This window comes from Rhea americana, unplaced genomic scaffold (genome assembly GCF_003343005.1).
Source record: "Rhea americana isolate MKP2758 unplaced genomic scaffold, rheAme1 scaffold_206, whole genome shotgun sequence".
Lineage (NCBI taxonomy): Eukaryota > Metazoa > Chordata > Aves > Rheiformes > Rheidae > Rhea > Rhea americana.
Window position 1 is genome coordinate 1,609,989 of NW_028186217.1, and position 6,518 is coordinate 1,616,506.

Below are 6,518 nucleotides of genomic sequence, written 5' to 3' on the forward strand. Positions count from 1 at the left end.
GCCGGAGGGGAGCGGGGGGCGGCAGCGGGGACGGGGGCAGCGGGGACCGGGACGGGGCAGCGGGGACGGGGGCAGCCGGGACGGGGGCAGCCGGGATGGGGACAGCCGGGACGGGGCAGCCGGGATGGGGACAGCCGGAACGGGACAGCGGGGACCGGGACGGGGCAGCGGGGACCGGGACAGCGGGGACGGGGGCAGCCGGGACGGGGGCAGCCGGGACGGGACAGCGGGGACCAGGACGGGGCAGCGGGGACCGGGACGGGGGCAGCGGGGACGGGGGCAGCCGGGATGGGGGCAGCCGGGACGGGTCAGCGGGGGACAGCTGGCTCCAAGGGTCGGCCAGGTTGGGGACTGCTGGGTCCTGGGGACAGCTGGGTTGGAGATAGCGGGTCTGGGGATAGCCGGGTCCTGGGAGACAGCTGGGATGGGGACAGCCGAGATGGGGAGAGCCGGGATGGGGAGAGCCGGGATGGGGAGAGCCGCATGCCAGGAGACAGCCAGAGCGGGAGCAGCTGGGGTTTGGGGCAGCCGGGACGGGGTCCGCGGGGACGGGGTCCGCGGGGACGGGGTCCGCGGGGACGGGAAGCGGCAGCGCTGCCCCGGGGCCCATCCCCGTGGCTCCCGCCGCCTGCAGCGGCTCCTGCCGCCGGCTCCCCGCGCGCCCGCGACCCCGCCGTGGGCCTGGGAGGCTTCGTTCCCCCCCGGTTTGCCCAAGCCGCCGGGTCATTTGCGGGCACCTTGGTAAAACACGAGCAGCGGTCGCTGGTTTGATAGAGCAAGGCGAAAAGTGCCCACTGCAAAAAGCACCTGAGTTCGAAAAGGGGGTGAAATGAAGGCGGAGGGTGAGACCACGTCCTGGCAGTGGCTAAAACCCTGGTAGTAAATGAGACAAAACAGCATTTCACAGTGTAGCCCGAATCCCTAAGGCCAGCAGAAACCTCAGCCGTTCATTTGCAGCTGCATTTAAGGGAAAGACAAAGAACAGATCTGCCTGTTCTCTCGGAAATAAATAAGCTGTGGAATTTGTCATTAAATCAAAATAAATGTTACTAAGCCATATATCAAATGAGAAATTTAACCAAAACTCCCCTCCTTTCCTTAGCCCTTACTGGTGCAGAAACATTAGCTAACGCAGTATTTTAATGCAACGAGAGGGAAAACTCCCAGTAGTGCTAGTTCAGTCACRGTTAAACATACCAAACTTTTTGGCCTATGTCTCCTGGTATTGCAGCTCCCACAATCTGACTTGCAATGAGTTCGTTGCATAGTTGAACATTTTTTGAGGTCCAGGCTCATTAGGTATTCCTTAGCAGATACAGCAAACACTTAAATTATAATACATTTTGATTAACCTTTGCCAGAAGCTACAGCTTTTTCCAGCACTGTAAATCCAAGGAACGGCATACTTCTGCAATAAAATTACACAATTTTAAAAGTCAGCCGAGCGGCATACCTGGCGCGTTGCCTCCAACCTAAGGGCCCCTTATAAGGCCCTAATAAAAGTGCTGGTGACTCACTTTTGAGCTCCCTATGGCGATAGCCGCTTTCCGCTGGGGAACGCTTTGGGAAAGGGCTTTTCCCGCTCGGCTCGCTTTAGCACGCAGCCCTGGCTGCGCCCGAGCCCGCGGCAGTCGCCCTCGAAGAAGGACATTCAGACCGGCCCCCGGCGCCTTCCTCGGCGGCGCCCCGCGCGCGGGCACCGGCGGCGGCGCTTGCCCCGCGCGGCCTCCCCGCTGTGAAACGGCGGCGGCCTCTCCCTGACCTGCCTCCTCGCGCGGAGAAAGCCCCAGGAACGCCGCAGGCGGCGGCAGACAAGCCCGCCACAAAGGAAGCGTTTGTGCATTAAGAAAACGCGTAGTTAATCCGTGAATTCCAGTGCCGCCAAAGCCCGAGAAGCCCGCGGGCTCTGGGGGACGAACGGGGACGGGCGGAGGGGATGCGGGCGCCCGCGGCCGCCGGGCTGGGGAGAACGCGGCNGAGGCGGAGGAGGAGCCAGCGCGGCCCCTGTGACAGGGCCGCCGCGGCCTCCGCGCTGCCGCCGCCGCGCGGCTCCAGGTGGCCCCGGACCAAGGCGCCGCCCGGCGTGCCCCCGCCGCCCCGCCGAGCCCCGCTGCCGCGCCGCCCTCGCTCCGCGCGCTTTGCAAACACTGTTGTCCGGCTGGCGCGCGGCAAAAAAACATTTTAAGCCTTAAAGTTAAGAGCAGCCCTTTGCATTTAGAGCTTGCCCTTGTCCCAGAGCAACGYGCACGCTCCACCGCCAAGTTTTACTCCCAGCAGCAGTCGTCTCTCCTTGCTCCACTGACGTGACGTGCAAGGCAATGAATGGTGGCTGGGCAAYTTGCTCTCCCTGTAACGTAGCCATAGGGCGTTCGTTCCTTTTTGTGGGACACGTTTTTACGGGATACTTAGAGCTGGGGCCTGTTYGCAGCCGCTGGAGAAACAACCCCAAATTTAAACTCTTCTGGACTGACCGTATCCATCAATACGGTCACCGGCAGCTTGGGACCTGTGCTGCAGTTACGGGCGGTATTTTTAGCACATGGAAAAAAAGTGTCATGAGCACATGATATGAAAAATACACAGAGCAATATATCACTTCGGTGTCCTTTACTCCACCGGAATCAGGTTAGCAGCTTTTCTTCCCCACTTGCTGCTATTCCAGGGGTGTCCCGGGGCCCTGGGGTGGCTGTGGTGGCCCCAGGGTGGCTGTGGTGGCACCTCGCGGTGGCCCCTCGCAGCCCGCGGAGGGCAGCAGCGCGGTGGGACCCACGGCCACACAGCTCCTCGCCCCGCCGCCCCGGCAGCTCGCACTGGCCACAGCCTCGCTGCATCGTTTTCACACCCCTAATGCAAGTTCTTTTCTTTTTTTCTTTCAAGTCAGCTACTTCAATATCAATTGCAGGCAGAAGAAAACAAAAAAACCCTGCTAATTTGGGCCGTGACCACACACAGGCTTAGAGGAARGGAGCAGGCTCTTGTGCTAAGGGGYGGTACGGCGGGGACACGGGAGCGGAGGCGATGCCTTTGCTCCTCTGCTCGCCCAGAAAGCGTTCCCGACCCCGCGCCCCAGGGCACCGACCCCTCCTCACACCCACCCCGGTGCCAGGAGGGTTTTCGTTTAGGTGCCTTGCTGTCCAGGCAAGCACATTCCTGACGTGCTTATGGAGGGCCACCACGGCCACCAGCGCTCGCTCCTGCAAGCCGGGCCCTTCCCTGCTCTTGCCGAGAGCCGGTTGCCTGCTCCGGCCGTGCCCCAGGGCCCAGCTTCTGCCTCGGCTCAGGAAGCCTGGGAGATCCGCGTTGGAGCTCCCTGGACATCAGCTAACTGCCGAAAAGAAAGTGGGGAAGGACTTCGGGACGCAACACAGGAGCGCAGAAGCCCGGGCCTGTTTGTGCCTGGTCCGTGAGCGCAGCACAAAGCAGAGGGCGAGCCGGCGGTCCCCGCTCCGGGTTGCTCCAGGATAACTACCGCTGGCATGAACCCGCCCCTCGGGTGCTGGAATGGCAGCGACCAACCAGCGAAGGAGAGAAGAGCAGCAAAAAGCATCGGATACCTGCAGAAACTCATGGAGAAAGAAATACGTGCATATGCATACATTTATACGAATATCGGCATTCCTCTACAAAGAAATGGAAACAAGATGCAAGCTGCGTGGTGCAARTCTACAGGATATACTGGGGGGGCAGCTAATATTCTGGAGAAGAACAACTCTAGTAAGTTGAGCAGAGCAGAGATTGGAATAATTTTGCTGACTTGTGGGAAAGTCTTGAAAATGAGAGGTATTACACTATGGAATAAGCTCTACAGGGGAGACATAAAAATCCTTTTATTTATGACTTTCAATCTAAACTTGAGAATATATTCCTTACGGAGTAATTCTGCATTCACAGAAACTGGACCTCGTCATCCAGCCCAATTTCTCCATCGCCATCTAACACAATCTCCGGTGAGGTGCATCCCTGCACATTGCTGAAGCCACAGGGATGAAAACCCAAGAAGCCGCCGATCCTGCCGTTGGTACTAACGATGCAGGAGCATCGCCGGAAGGTTGTCAAGCACAGGAAACAGCCTGCGTTGCGCTCAGGTATTTCTGGTTCGTACCCTGCCAAAGCTACGAGTTTCGGGAAGACCTGGGCTTGGGACAGGAAGCCCCTTGTGCGGGGGCAGCGTCCCTGCGGTGTGCGCCGGAGTGGGAGCGCTAAAGCGCGGTACCCTCGGTGTTCACGCAGCGCAGAGGGACCAGYGTCATGTCGTCATCACCCATTTTCTAAACAAGAGCTAAGAAAATATCCAGTACGGAGTTCGGTTCGTTTCCGATCTGCGGAGCTTCAGCATGACCGCCCCAGTCCCCCCCGCACCGCGTGCCCAAGTTACCCGTCATTTCTGCCCGGATACGTCTCCCGTCCCCGCGGCTTTGCCGCGATCTGTGCTCCCGCGTTGCCATCTCCGGCGTCCGGCGCGACGCCTGCCGCTCCGAGCCGTGGGCTGGCTCTCGGGTCGAGCGCAAGGACGTGCTCGTGGCAGCCAACTGCGGTCGCCGCGCGTCTCGGAGCCGGTCCCAGCTGCTCTGTGCCGCCTTCTTTCCTTTGTAGCTGGGGACATCGGAGCGGGACACGCTGCGCCGGCAGCAGCCTCCGTCCCACGGCTGCGCCGACCCGCGGCCGGGGCGCCGGCAGCTTCCTGGAACGAGAGGAGAACCGGTAACGCAAAGCCCCAAGCCCGCCACGCGCGTCCCGGGGCGCGGAAGCAGCCGGCGCGCCGGCCCGGCGGGCGCAGCGGCCGCCCCGTCCTCGCCCGGAGCCGCCCGCCCACGAGCAGGCAGCGCGGCGCCCGCGGTCCTGCCCGTTAGCASCCTCCGGTTTCTCATAAGGCACGTGAAAATATATTACTTCCCTACGTTTTCATCTGCATTTTTGGAATCAACAGTGAATCTGAGTGAAAGATAAAACATTTTGCCTAATTAGCAATCACTGATTTGAGGGAATGGATGGGACCTGCTTACTCGCGAGCTCGAGGTCTCGAGTGCGGTCTGCAAGGAGCGCGCCGCACCTCTGCCGTACGCGCCGAGGTCCCGGCTCCTCGCTGCGTGCCTTTGCTGCGGGTATTTAAAGCTCACGGGCACCTGGGCAACCACCACCAGAGCAGCTCAGGGAACCGGCGGCCTGGGGGGGCAGCGGGGGTTTGTCCCTAACTCCCCCGATGCCCTGCAAGCGCCAGCGTAATATTTCAGCCAAAGCTCTGCCAAAGGCCTCGTAGAGCTGAAGCTGGGATTTCTGGAAGCGAGCGAAGCGGCAACGCGCGCTGCTGCCGGCAGCTCTGCAGAGGCCAAGGCAGCGGCGCCGCTCGTCCACGCCTCCGCCGCGAACGCGGCCCCCGCTAACGCGGGTTTGCTGCTGCCGASAGCAGGCGGGGAGATGCGCTGCCATGGCCGAGGTCTTCGCTTAGCTGGTCTCTAGCAGTTTCGGTAGGAACAATTAAACTGCGCGTTTCTGAGAGCGGCACGGCGCGGGAGCAGCRGCGGAGGGCGGACGGCTCCGAGCCCACGAGCGGGCAAGCGGCGGCTGCAGGGGCGCGGGGCAGCCGTGCAGGTACGGCGCGAACAACCGCCAGAGCAGCTCTGCTGCGAGAACGACTCCTCTACTTCTTCCCCCTTCCCTCTTCGTAAAGGCTCCGGCTCTACCTGCACCCTGGCAGCTGCAGGAACAAGTGAGACCCGTTAATGCTCCAGGAGAGCCGCAGGCGTTAGTGGCCTTTGGGCGGAAACCCAGCGCCACGTCCGAGGCYGAATGCCAGTATTTCCGTCCTGGACACAACCCCCTCGCTACATACGCGCTCCTTACCAGCTGGAGAGGCAGCGAAACACGCAGCCCCGTAAGCGTGCTGATCCACGCAGAGCGCAGCCCACCCCGGGACGGCGGGTCCCCCTCGCTGGGGGTTCCCTTCCGCGCGGAATCACGTGTGGGAACCGCCAGCCGAAAACGTGAGCGTTCGGCCAGCTGAGCGGGGTGAGAACGGCAGGCGCCCCGCGGGAACAGCCAGGCAACCGCAAGTCTAGCCCGACCACAGCAAAGCTCCTCCTTGGAGCTCTGCACCATAACTCATTTAAACAAGCTGCTCAGCTTCAGAAAGCTGCTTTTCCCCAAATAATACTCATTTTTAAGTAGAGAAGTCAATTAGTATCTGTTAGAATATGTTGGATTTGGTGAAATAAACGCTTCAAGGAGTAGAAGTTGTTAAGGGTGACCTACTTTAAAATAAACAAAGATTAAAATAAACTGTTTATATAAAAGTTATTTTAGCAAAAATAAAAGATGTCTCTGAAAAACATTCTGAATACAGACAATTCCTCAATTCATGGTTTTCCATCAAGTGTCATATTTTTAAATTTAGCTGCATACATTTTTAGAAATGGGAACGTATAACTCCAACAGTTTTTGGAAAGAYGGCAGCAGTCCTTGGATAAGCTGATAGAAAATTATGAAGACATTGACTATTAAGACCAGAGGCATTTTCTTCT

General features: G+C 59.7%; 1 long non-coding RNA gene across 1 annotated transcript; it reads right to left on the reverse strand.

Moving 5' to 3' along the window:
• Positions 1–2,592: 2,592 nt before the first annotated feature.
• Positions 2,593–4,684, reverse strand: LOC146596221 (uncharacterized). The gene is made up of 2 exons (XR_014895788.1): positions 4,376–4,684; positions 2,593–3,563 (listed from the first exon to the last, which is right to left on the reverse strand). It is a non-coding gene; the product is annotated as an uncharacterized LOC146596221 (long non-coding RNA).
• Between the last annotated feature and the right edge of the window lie 1,834 nt (positions 4,685–6,518).